Below are 12,969 nucleotides of genomic sequence, written 5' to 3' on the forward strand. Positions count from 1 at the left end.
TTCCAGTTTTCTTCAAAGGCATCCTTAGATTAAAGAAGAACCACCCTGAACTTGACCGATACACGCCACACTTTTGTGGCAGGCGTGTGGTTTCACAGCTATCCACATAATTACACTTCACTGGGATAGCTGCCATCATAAGAACATGCAGAAGATGAAGTGGTAACTTAGAGTCACTCTGTCTCAGAGACCGAGGGCAAGAAAGACTTCCCGTGGAGGTCAAAGCTTGAGCTCTGTCTTACGTGGGAGGGAGGGAGGGCAGAATTCATGGGGAAAGATGTGGGGAATGATACTCAGAGCCGCCACTAACAGGGAGCCTTTGTCCAAGCTAGGAAAACGTGCCCCTTCTGGGTGAGTGATGGGCTTCCCAGGTGGCTCAGACGGAAAGAGTCTACCTGCAATGCAGGAGACCCAGGTTCAGTCCCTGGGTCAGGAAATGGATAAGGAAATGGCAACCCACTCCAGTATTCTTACCCGGAAAATCCCATGGACGGAGGAGGCTGGCGGGCTACAGTCCATGGGGCTGCAAACTCAGACACGACTGAGCAACTAACACTGGGTGGATGAATGGGAAGACATGACTGCAGCCCCCATGGATACAGCCTCATGCCAAGCACACTGTGTGGGGAGAGGGGCGGAGCGATGGGGTGTGGGGCTCCATAAGTGGAACAGGGTTGAATTCCAACCCCACTCACCATCTCAGCCATGTATCTCTGAGCAGTGCAGAAATCAACAACTATGTGACTGGCTGCAAAGACCCAGGTTTGCAGAGCAGAAAACACCCCCGAGTAACGGTGTTGCTGCTGTTGTTTAGTCGCCAAGTTCAACTCTATTGTAACCCCATGGACCGTAGCCCGCCAGGCTCCTTTGTCCATGGGATTTCCTAGGCAAGAATACTGGAGCGGGTTGCCATTCCCTTCTCCAGGGGATCTTTCCCACATGGGGATCAAACGTGCAGCTCCTGCATCACACACAGATTCCTCACCACTGAGCCGCCTGTAAGAGCGTACCTGCAAGGAAAGCCAAGGCATTCCGTACTGAATCACACAAAGCGGAAAGCAATAGGAGTTGAGGCTGGAGAGCTGAGCTTCCTGGGCTCACACAGGACTTAGATCCCGAAAGCAGGAACCCGGACGTGGGTGTGAAGGGCATTGAAAGGAGGGGCCGGCCGACCAGCAGCACTATGCCAAGTCAAGCTGGAATCTGGGGTGGAGGCACACATGTGTACCCCTGGCACAGGCTTATCAACAAACCCGCCCATGTTTTGAACCCAGTGGAAAAAGTTAAAAGCTCTCCAGTCAAAAAAAAAAAAAAACCTAGAGTTCTTCGTTGCCCAATCTGTTTACACGCCTTTGTCAACCCTCATAAACCCCTGGGAGGAACGTGACAGCCACAGTAGTCCAGGGACCGCAGCCTGATGGGAAATAATTGTTGCTGTTGTGAAATAAAGCAGGGTCGTGAAACAAACCACGACAGCCTGTTTTTATAAAACATCTATGTGTTGTGGATCATGGACTTCCTGCACTCATTTTTCTTTTATTTGTTAATATTGTAATCCATCTTGGTGACTGAGGGTCTTGGCGCTCCCTTGAATTTTGTGCTGGAGCTAAGAGCCTTGATCTCCCCACCCTGGCCCCAGCCCTGTGAATGGATCAGATCTGGCTTGTGGGGAAGGGTGGGACAGAGGCTGGAGTGGGAACCCTGGCTGCATGTTAGAGTCACTTGGGAAGTTCTAAAAGCTGTCCATGGCCTGACCTCACCACAGACCAATTAAATCAGAATTTCTGGGAGTGGAGCGCAGGCATGTGTATGTTATAAAATCTTTCCAGATGATTCTGTTTGGCAGCAAACCAGGCTTGCAAACCACAGCCTTAAACAGATATTTAGGTTTTAATGTAGGGAATGAGGAAGACAGAGGAGCCAGTATCCTGGCTTGGGTGACTCACAGGACCACGCTTCCAGTTTGCAAAAGAGGGAACCTCAGGTAGAGGGTCCAGGTGGAGAAACAGAGCTGGAGGTGGAGAGGACAATAAATCAGTGGTTTTGAACCAACTGAGTTGGAAGTGGAAGCACCTGAATGAACACAAGGCTGTGAAGTTGCAGTGCAGACAGAAAGGGAGGTTGGGGAGTGCGCTTAGAGGTGGAGGTGGGTGATGAAACAGGAGATGTGATCCTGGCCGGGAGGGGGAGGGGCAGAAGGAAGGGGCCCCAGAATGCCTAGCAGTGAAGAAGGCTGCTCCATCCCTAAGGGGTATCTCTCCTGATGCCTGTGTCTCCATGTCCAGTTTCACCTTTAACCCTAGGAGGTCTCCACCAAGATCCCTCCAGGGAGGGAACTGGAGTCTTGTTTGCAGAACCACACTATGGCTCCCAGACGGGAGAACAGACTGAGAGGCTTCCTATGGACTGAGTTCAAAGGTAGGGAAGGCAAAAAGTAGGGTTTGCCTGGAAGATTGGTGAATTAGGAAAGGTGGACCAAGATGGCTAACTCTGTGATGCCTTTCCCCAGATGTGTGGTGCTGGAGAAGATTCTTGAGAGTCCCTTGGACTGCAAGGAGATCAAACCAGTCATTTCTAAAGGAACTCAACCCTGAATATTCATTGGAAGGATGGATGCTGAAGCTGAAGCTTCCATGCTTTGGCCACGTGTTGTGAAGAGCTGACTCACTGGAAAAGACCCTAATGCTGGGAAACATTGAAGGCAAAAGGACAAGAGGGTGACAGAGGATGAGATGTTTAGATAGCATCACGGACTCATGGACATGAATTTGAGCAAGCTCCCGGAGATAGTGAAAGATAGGAAAGCCTTGCATCCTGCAGTCTATGAGGTCATAAAGCAACAGACACGAGTTAGTGACTGAACAATAAACCTGTCCAGTCAGGAGAATCAGCTGGGATGCCTATTGCAAGGATAACTTTTCATACCTGGACCCCGATCTACTACATCAGACCTTCCAGGAAACGGCCCTGGAATCTGCATTTTTAACAAGCTTCCTTCCCTTGTGGCTCCGCTGGTAAAGAATCCACCTGCAATGCGGGAGACCTGGGTTTGACCCCTGGGTTGGGAAGATTCCCCTGAAGAAGGGAAAGGCTACCCACTCCAGTATTTTGGCCTGGAAAATTCCATGGACTGTATAGTCCATGGGGTCGCAAAGAGTCAGACACGACTGAGCGACTTTCACACTTCACATCACTTCATGTGACTCTTTAGACAGCGTGAGTTTGGGAGGTGCTGCTCTGTAGACAAGAGAAGCCTTCCTCTGTGTTCTGGTTTGGAGCGAAGACTGTCCAGGTTTTTCCAATTTGGCTCAAAGAGGCAGAAAGTGATTGGTTTGATATGGCATCAATGGAAAGATTTTATGAGTCAGTCCTGTTCCTGGGAACATTCAGCTTCCCTTTGCATCTTCTTCTCTCCTCTTCTCCAGTGTAATGTGCAGCCCAGCCCGAGCCCATCCCTGCCACGTCCCCACTGACCCTCGCCTGCTGCCACCCAGTTGCAATCCAGGACACATTGACCAGTTTTCCCAAGAGAAACTGTTGCTGGAAACAACAGTTGCCTTGAAATGTAGGAAGACAAATCCTTTCAAGCCTCTTTGCTGGCACTCTCATCTATTTCCCGTTTGGTTTATGCAGTCTGAAAGGTCCTTGTTCATCCATTTGTTTCAAGTCAGTTTAGGAAAGTAATGTACTTGAAAAATAAAAGATTGCCATTGATCTTCAGGGGGATCAGTCTAATCCACTTCTCTGATTTTTGCCTTGGGGGCTGCTTTTCCCTTTTCTCATATGTGAAGTTTGTTCTTATGTAGTTCTCCAAGGAAACGGCACTTTCCCAAGCTTGACAAAGAAAAGCCTCAGGGAAATAAAACTTGGATGTGATGAAATGAACTCAGCCCCCAAAGTCAAGAATTTCCTTTCTCTCCTCCAAGCCTCAGGTTTGTGAATAGCTTTTATCACATTGGAGTTTAGAGTTGTTCTTGTATGGAAGAGAAAAAAAAAAAAACCTGATGGTGGATCAACTGGAATTCATCATAATTATTTAAAGATAAATGACACCAAAAGATACCAGAGCAGACTAGAGGGACTCTGACAGCGGTGCTCGCTAAGTGAGGTGTGTGTGTGTACTCAGTTGCTAAGTCATGTCCGGCTCTTTGCAACCCCATGGACGGTAGCCCTCCAGGCTCCTCTGTCCATTGGGATTCTCCAGGGAAGAATACTGGAGTGGGTAGCCATTCCCTTCTTCAGGGGATCTTCCCAACCCAGGGATCGAACCTGAGTCCCTTATGTCTCCTACATTGGCTGGCAGGTTCTTTACCACTGAGCCACCTGGGAAGCCCCTGAGTGAGAAGCCAGCATCCTAATTAGCCTGTGATAAACGAACAAAAAAAAATTACCTTTCTCCCCCAAAGTTTATTGGTTCATGCAACAAATTCTCATATGTGTGCAGGCACGGAACTAGGCCCTGGGGCTATAAGAGGACACAAAAGAATTCTCTGCCTTCCTAAAACTTTCGGAATAGTGGGACAGAAACAAGTAAAATGAGAAAGAAATGTAGTTGCAAGTGATAAGTGCCCTGAAGCAAACAGCCCGGTGACTCTGAGGATCAGCTGCAATGGGACACTAGCGCTAAATAGGCTGGCAGGGCGAGGCCTTCCTAAGGAAGCAGCATGGGAGCTGAGATGCAAATGTTGCAAAGGGGAAGGGCTGGGGGAGACTCCAGGGAGAGGCCAGTAGAGCTGGGCTCCCTCCAGGGTAGGACCAACAGAGAAACTCATCTCAGAGTGAATGATCAAACCATTAAAGACAGGGACCTCCCTGGTGGTCCAGTGGTTAAGACTCTGAGCTTCCAATGCAGGGGCCACAGGTTCTATCCCTAGTCAGGGAACTAAGATACCCACTCGTCGAGGCATGGCCACACACATGCACTCCAAAACAACAACAAAAAATAAAAAACATTAAGAACTCTAACTGGAAGGATCAGAACCAGAGATAGGAGAGATGTACAAAGTGGGATGATGACAAGGATGGGCTAAGCAACGGGCAGCAGGCAAGTTTGAGAAGACCAGAGCCCAAACTGGCTCTTTCTGCAATGTCCAGCAGAATCCATTTACCCCCATGTGTCTTCACTTATTTATATCAGCTCCCAAGTGTCCCAGTAGGTGAACTGATTGGAAGGCCCTACTTAAGGCTTCAGTGGCTTCCCCGGCGGGTTAGTGGTAAAGAATCCGCCTGCACTGCAGGAAACGCAGGAGACGCAGGTTCAGTCCCTGGGTTGGGCAGATCCCCTGGAGGAGGAAATGGCCACCCACGCCAGTATTCTCGCCTAGAGTATTCTATGGACAGAGGAGCCTGGAGAGTTATAGTCCGTGGGGTCGCAAAGAGTCAGTCATGACGGAGCAACTGAGCACACACAAAGCTTTTGGTCCAAACCAAACCAACTTGCAAAAACCCACCTGGGGTTAACCTCAGCTAGGTATCTAGATTCTACGCTCAAATCTCTTCACCATCTTCCAGTTTTTCAGACTGGAAAGCATTTCTGGCTGATGGAACACCTTGGGAAAAGCAGGGGTCTAAGAAGCTGAAGAAAAGGAGGTAACGACATTGTGTTGTGACACAGCCCTAAGGACGGGTGAGATTGTGGGAACCAAGGTCACAGGGACGGGTCAGTAGGAGACACTCGGTGGCAGGCATCCCTTGTCAGTTATTCAATCAACAGCCTTCTGATTTGCCACTGATTTGAATGGAAATATTTTGGGAGGGGGGGATCTATTCACTCTACTCACAAGGCACCGTCCATTCTAAAGCAAGGCTAGGAAGAAGAGTTCTGCAAAATACAGCTACCTGCCAGGGGTGGATCGTGACAGCCAATAATTACACTTACTACAAGCTAAGGGCACATCCAAGCCATGAAGACATTCTTATTCTCACCTGAGGGCAAAGGAAGTGCAGGGGCGGGGGAAGAAAACGGTGTGGAAAACTGATAACCCCTCCACGGGTCTTAGAATCAAACCCTAAGAACGGCAGCTTGGCAAGTGGGAGTCCAGAGTCCGGAGACTCCTTGAGGTTACCTGGTCCAGCCTCACTCCTAACACAGAAGTCACCCACATCATCCTCAGCAGAGCACCCTCGACCTTGAACACCTCCAGCAAGAGATGACCCACCACTCTGCAGGTAGCCCTTCCAGGGTCGGTCTCCTTCAGATTTCTGCGCCGGTGGCTCAGCAGTAAAGGACCCGCCTGCCAGTGTGGGAGACACAAGAGACACGGGTTCAGTCCCTGGGTCGGGAAGATTCCCCTGGAGGAGGGCATGGCAACCCACTCCAGGGTTCTCGCCTAGAGAATCCCACGGACAGAGGAGCCTGCAGGCTACAGACGATGGAGCTGCAAAAGAGTCAGACACGACTCAGTGACTAAACAACCTGAAGGATCTGCCTCCGGATTGCTAACTCTGGAGCCGTGCGCTGTGCTGCTATTGTTACAGACAGTTGAGGCAGTCTGGGGCTGGCTTTGACTCCCAGCCCCCAACTCGGCAGCTGTGTCACCGCGGGCATTAGTTAACCTCTTAGTGCTTCCGTTTCCACAGATATTAGATAAAGGAAGTATCCAACCAGTCCATCCTAAAGGAAATCAGTCCTGAATATTCATTGGAAGGACTGATGCTGAAGCGGAAACTCCAGTACTTTGGCTACCTGATGCAAAAAACTGACTTTTTGGAAAAGACCCTGACGCTGGGAAAGACTGAAGGCTGGAGGAGAAGGGGATGACAGAGGATGAGATGGTTGGATGACATCACCAACTCAACAGATAGGAGTTTGAGTAAACTCCGGGAATCGGTGATGGACAGGGAGGCCTGGCGTGCTGCAGTCCATGGGGTTGCAAAGAGTCAGACACGACTGAGTGACTGAACTGAACTGAACCAGATAAAGGCAGGGGGTAATAATCGTCATAACTCATATGGTTTTAGCAGTAGTATATGACACAAGTAAGGCACTTAGAGTGGAGCCTGGTACCGAGGGAGAGCACAGTAAATATTAGCCATGATGACGGTCACGCACACTGCAGAGTCTTCTTCTTTCCAGATGAAACATCTCCAGCTCCATCAACCGTGCTGTAGATCATGTAGTTCTAAAAACAGGTCCTCCCTTAGAAGCTCCTCCATACAGTGAGACCCGGAGGAACTGATGTGATATTCTGACGTGGTAGAACCTGCCCCCAGCGCGGTGGGTTTAGCATCTGCCTTGACACAGACTTCACAGTGGTATCAGTGCTGCCTTTGAGTTGGCTTTTTATCTGCTCAGTCACATCACTAGTCCTTATCAGTCTCATCAACACCTAAAACTACCAGGTTTGGTTTGTCGTTTGTTTTTTTTTTCCATAAAAACAACTGTCAAACCAAGCCTTTCCAAGCTATACTTATGTAATTTCTTTTGGAGGCATGAATATATTTACATCTATTAAACTTAATTCTAGGTCTGGGATCTTTGTTCCAGTCTATTGCAATATGTTTGTATTCTGGTTTTATTATTTCAGTCTTTCCTAAGGTTTTATCTTGTGCAAAATTGGAGAAATATGCTTTATTTTTATCTAAGTGGTCAGTAAAAATGTTATCCAAACAGATCCAAAAACAGAGCCCTGTGGGAAACCACTAGAGACCTCCAGCTAATAAATGACCTTTTCTTGAATATTTGTCTTATGAGTTGGCCTAACCCTATGATCATTATCCTTCTCTTTTTCACGAAGATAGCTTGTTCATAAAGATATGCTGAAACAATGTATGTTTTTTATATTTCGATTCCTTGTGGGTAAAAGAACTATTGATCTCGAATTATTCCTTGTAAGAAAGAAAAGTAGTGGCATTACATAATCACATGATACGGTGCTAACCTCCACCACCACATCCCAGAGTTCAGGGTGTAGCTACACTGGCTTCTGGGAGCTCTAATCGAGTTGATAAAAATCCAGCAGTTTTGGTAGATCGTATTATGCAAGGGAACCTGACACAAAGCAGCTGAGACCAGACAGTTTGGTGTTAAGCTGTAGTAACGAAATTCCATTGAAGCTTCATCTTTTCTGTTGAAGATCCTGGTTGGATCTGGTGCTTGGGACACAACAGTTCCTTGCCACATTTTCCTAAGGACTGCCTCTGAAATACGCCATCTGAAACCACGTAGGGCAGTGATCAATTTGTAATGTACAAAAGTATGGAATCACTATGCTGCACACCTGAAACTAATATAATATTGTAAGGCAATTATACTTTAATTTTTTAAAACAAGAAGAAGAGGGCTTCCCTAGTGGCCTGAATGGTGAAGAATCTGCTTGCCAGGGCAAGAGACACAGGTTCGCTCCCTCGTCCGGGAGGATCCCACATCCAGTGGAGCAACTAAGCCTGTGCTCCAGAGCCCAGGAGCCACGACTGCTGAAGCCCACACGCCCTGAAGCCCAGGCTCCCCAACAGGAGAAACCACTGCAATGAGAAGCCTGCACACGGCAATGAAGATCCAACACGGCTAAATAAATAAACAATTTTAAACAGAAAAAGAAATCCCATAGGAGTAAGAGATTGCCGATGTGGGTGTAAATCCACAAGAAGCAAAAAGCTGCTGGATATGGGTGTGGGGGTTGGGGGTGGTATTTATTTTGGGGCTGCTGAGGGTCTTAGTTGCAACACACAGGATCTTCAAGCTTCGTTGCAGCATATGGGACCTAGTTCCCCGACCAGGGATCAAACCCGGACTCCCTGCATTGAGAGCACTGGGTCTTAGCCACTGGATCACCAGGGAAATCTCTATGCATGAGTTTTTGACTGAGGATGAGACTCAAGGAAGTGGAAGAATTTTCACAGCAATGGGAAGATTGGAACCTCTGCCTCGCCCTGAAGCCCCTCCCCAGGAGGCAAAGACTCGCGTGGCTAGGAGACTGTGGACGAGTGACCTGGGGTGACCCAGAAAATGTCGGTCCTCAGCCAGTCCCTCTGCCCACAGCTTCCACGCCCAGCAGAGAAAACAGGAGCAGGAAAGGAGAACTTCCCAGGTAAGGAAGATGAGAGGAGAGCTTCAGATACATACTGACTGTGGTCATTTTTATATGAGTCTTTCTTCAAACACCCTCTTCGGGGGAAAAAAAAAAAAAAAGGTGTCTAACACGGACCACACAAGTGTGACAGTAGAAAGAAGACAGAACCAGAAATCTGGGCCTGGGTCTACTTAAGTCCTTTAAATCTGTAAAATGAGGGCTGTGGAGACCAACTAAGGAAGCCCCGTGAGCTTTTCAAATGCGAACGTTTTAGGCGTTGGAGTGTCCCACTCTGAAGAGTTAAGGAAGTGGGGGCAAGCAGCAGGTGGCAGAAACCAGGGTCAGATGCCACACAAACTCCTCTGCATACGTGGAAACCCTGACACCAAGGGGACCAAGCATTATCTGCCCCAACAGAAGGGATGAGAGACTGTGACCAGAGGAGGACCAGTGAATTTCCAGAAGCAGCAGGCTACACACTGGAGGCTGAGCTCCCAGATTCGGGGGCTCAGCCATCAACACCTGAGAAAGAGTTGTCTGAAGCTGCCACCTCCAGTTCTGAAATAACCCCATGTTTCAGGCTGGGGCTGGGACAGTGGCAAACCTGCAAACCCAGTAGCAACAGGAGGAAAATGGCCGAACAGGGAGGTCAGAGGGGCGCAATTCAGTTCTCTGTGATGATGACAAATCTAGAAATGAAGGTGGAAAACCCAGAATGCACCGGGTGGGGGTTTCACTGCTGCATTTTCAGGGCCAGACTGTACTCCTGGTTTTGGTAAACATTTCCGGACAAAACCGAGTGTTCTCACCGCATAAATACTCTTCAACACTAATAATAGCCTATGAGACCAATAAGGGCTTCCCTGATAGCTCAGACAGTAAAGAATCTGCCAGATATGCAGGAGACCCAGGTTCAATCCCTGGGTGGGGAAGATCCCCTGGAGGAGGAAATGGCAAAACAATCCACTATTCTTGCCTGGAGAATTCCATGGACAGACAGAGGAGCCTGGTGGGCTACAGTCCATAGGGTCGCAAAGAGTCTGAGAGACTAACACACGAGGCCAGTATCTGCCTGCAAGGAGAGTTTCACAAAAATGAGACACGGAGCAGTGGGGCTCGGGCAAAGAAGATGGAGAGCAGATTCTTTAAAGACGGCGGGAGGGACGATGCAAACAGCTCACACGGTCAAGCCTTTTAAAATGGAATGCACGTTTGCCTCAAGTCTGCGGAACAGCTGCAGCCCTGCCCGGTGCCCTTCGTAGAAGAATAGCTGTGGACGTTTGCGGAGTCCCTGAGGGCTGATGCCTGAGGCTTTAGCGCCATCCAGTGGAAGCAGAGGGTATGGCGGCTGTCGACGGCTTCAGCCTGAAGTGAGAGGCGGAGATGAGACTCGGTCTGTTTTTCATCTGACAGTGATAGATGAGGGGAAGGTGGCTGAGCTTCATTTCATTATCACCCGTTTAGTTCCAAGGAGATACCGTCTTGGGTCCCAGCCATCAATCAATTGGCATCATTCAAGGACCAGGCTGGGCTCAATTTGCCCATTCTATTTCAGCCCAGGTGGCGATGGAGACCTGGGGGAAGGGCTGTGAAACCCTCTTCTCCAGTCACACACTGATTCTCAGATGCCCCAACCTCCAGTCCCTGGGGTGTCCCTATTAATAAAAGAGTTTAATTATGTGCAGAACACGGAGACCTGAAGTCAGATTAGCCTCTGGAAGGGAGGGTGGGGGTTGCAACAATTGCTGCCTGAATGGGGAACATTCTTCCACCACCCGCAAGAAAAAGAACTCAGAGACAAGGATGGTCTGCGTGTCCAAACTATCCCTCGGAAGAGAAAGCAGTCTCTAGCGACAAGCGCCATATTCGTGCCCTCTTGTGTTTCTGAAGAGAGTGACTTAAGGATGACCCCTGAGGGGCTACAAAGGCCTGGCACATTTTTTCCTTAAAAAGAAAGCAAATCCAGAGTGGTGGCTTCGCCGTCCCACAGCTCCTTTGCTTGGCTGACAGGCCACAGACACAGAAGAAAAGAAAAGAGTGCAGGAGGACGTCCCTGGTGGTCCAGTGGTTAAGACTCAGCTCCCACTGCAGGGGCCACAGCTTCCAGCCCCGGTAGGGAAGTCCCACGTGCCTCAAAGTACAGCCAAAAAGGAAAAAGCTAAATAAATAAAAATTGTTGAAAAGAGGGAAGGAAATACATATATTTCTTGAGTACCCACACTGTGACAGATAATATGCATGAAATTATATTGTTTTATCCTCACAGCAAACCTCATGGGTTATGGCCTCTTTGGGAAAACTAGAATAACCTAGAAGGGTCCAACCATCATTTGCAATTCCCCTTTTCTTTTGTTTCCCTTTGGGTGGGGAGGTTGGCTATTGATTTCTAGTTTCATCCCATTATGATCATAAAAAAATACCTGTTATGATTTCAATTTTCTACAATTTGTTAATACTAGTTTTGTGGTGTAAGATGTGATCCATCCCAGAGAATGGTCTATGCATACTTAAGAAGAATGTGTATTCTGCTGTTTTGGGGTGGAGTATTTTATAGATAGAAAGATATTACATATATATTACATATATTACATGTATATATATTATATATATACATATGTATATTACATATCGATATTAATATATATTTGGCCACATGTGAGGCAAGTGGGAGCAGTAGCCCGCCAGGCTCCTCTGTCCATGGAATTCTCCAGGCAAAAATAGTGAAGTTGGCAGCCATTTCCTTCTCCAGGAGATCTTTCCGATCCAGGGAGTGAACCCAGGTCTCCTGCACCGCAGGCAGATCTTTATCACCTGAGCCTCCCGGGAAGCCCTACATGTATATATATATTATATATATATGTGTGTGTGCATGTATATATTGAAGCTGGCACTAGGGGTCAAGAATCTGCCTGCCAGTGCAGGAGATATAAGAGATGTGAGTTCAATCCCTGGGTCAGGAAGATCCCCTGGAGAAGAAAATGGCACTCCAGTGTTCTTGCCTGGGAAATCCCATGGACAGAGGAGCCTGGCAGGCTACAGTCCATGGGGTCACAAAGAGTCGGACACGACTAAGCAACCAACACACACACACACACACATTATATATATTACATATATGTATTAATATATATTTGGCCACACTGTGGGGCAAGTGGTAAGTGTGGAGTCTTAATCACTGGACTGCCACAGTGAAGTGAAAGTCATTCAGTCATGTCCGACTCTTTGAGACCCCACGGACTATTCCATGCATGGAATTCTCCTGGTCAGAATACTGGCAGGGGTAGCCTTTCATTTCTCCAGGGCATCTTCCCAATCCAGGGATTGAACTCAGGTCTTCCACACTGCAGGAAGCTGAGCCACAAGGGAAGCCAGAGAAGCCCCTGTAACTCCCCTTTCCAATACAAAACTGGGCTGACGTTAGCGCAAAGTCATGTGAGAAGCAATCAGCTAAATCTCTGTGAAATGTCCATCTCCCTAATTCAGTGTGTCATTAATTCCCTCCAACCTCACCACACCCCTCCCCACGCTGGGTTTTCTTTGTGATGAGAAGCAGAGCGTCAGGCTTTTGGGTGGTAAATCCTTAACTCAGCAATCGATCTTATAAATGTCATTCAGTTTTTCTTCTTTACCCAAAAGCAATTTTATGCTGCCCTACCCAACAAAGCTGTTTCTGGGATTAAGCAAATGATAATTGTTAGGCAGCCTGTCTTTTCTGAGAGAGATTATGAACTAATTCTATTAAATTAGAGAGCTGGATTTAACCCCTCCTACAATTTAACCTCAGATGAAATGCGACACTGGCTTTGAGGTCTCCTCCTGGTCTGACCCTGGCTGCCAAACTCCATTCTGAAGTTGCCATTCCTCTGTTTACTTGGAGCAAAACCTCAGATGTTTGACCCTTCCCAGCTCCCCTCTCACCTTTGTCACTCACCCCTAAAACTGGGCAACACACAAATTG

Source organism: Capricornis sumatraensis, chromosome 4, assembly GCF_032405125.1.
Source record: "Capricornis sumatraensis isolate serow.1 chromosome 4, serow.2, whole genome shotgun sequence".
NCBI lineage: Eukaryota > Metazoa > Chordata > Mammalia > Artiodactyla > Bovidae > Capricornis > Capricornis sumatraensis.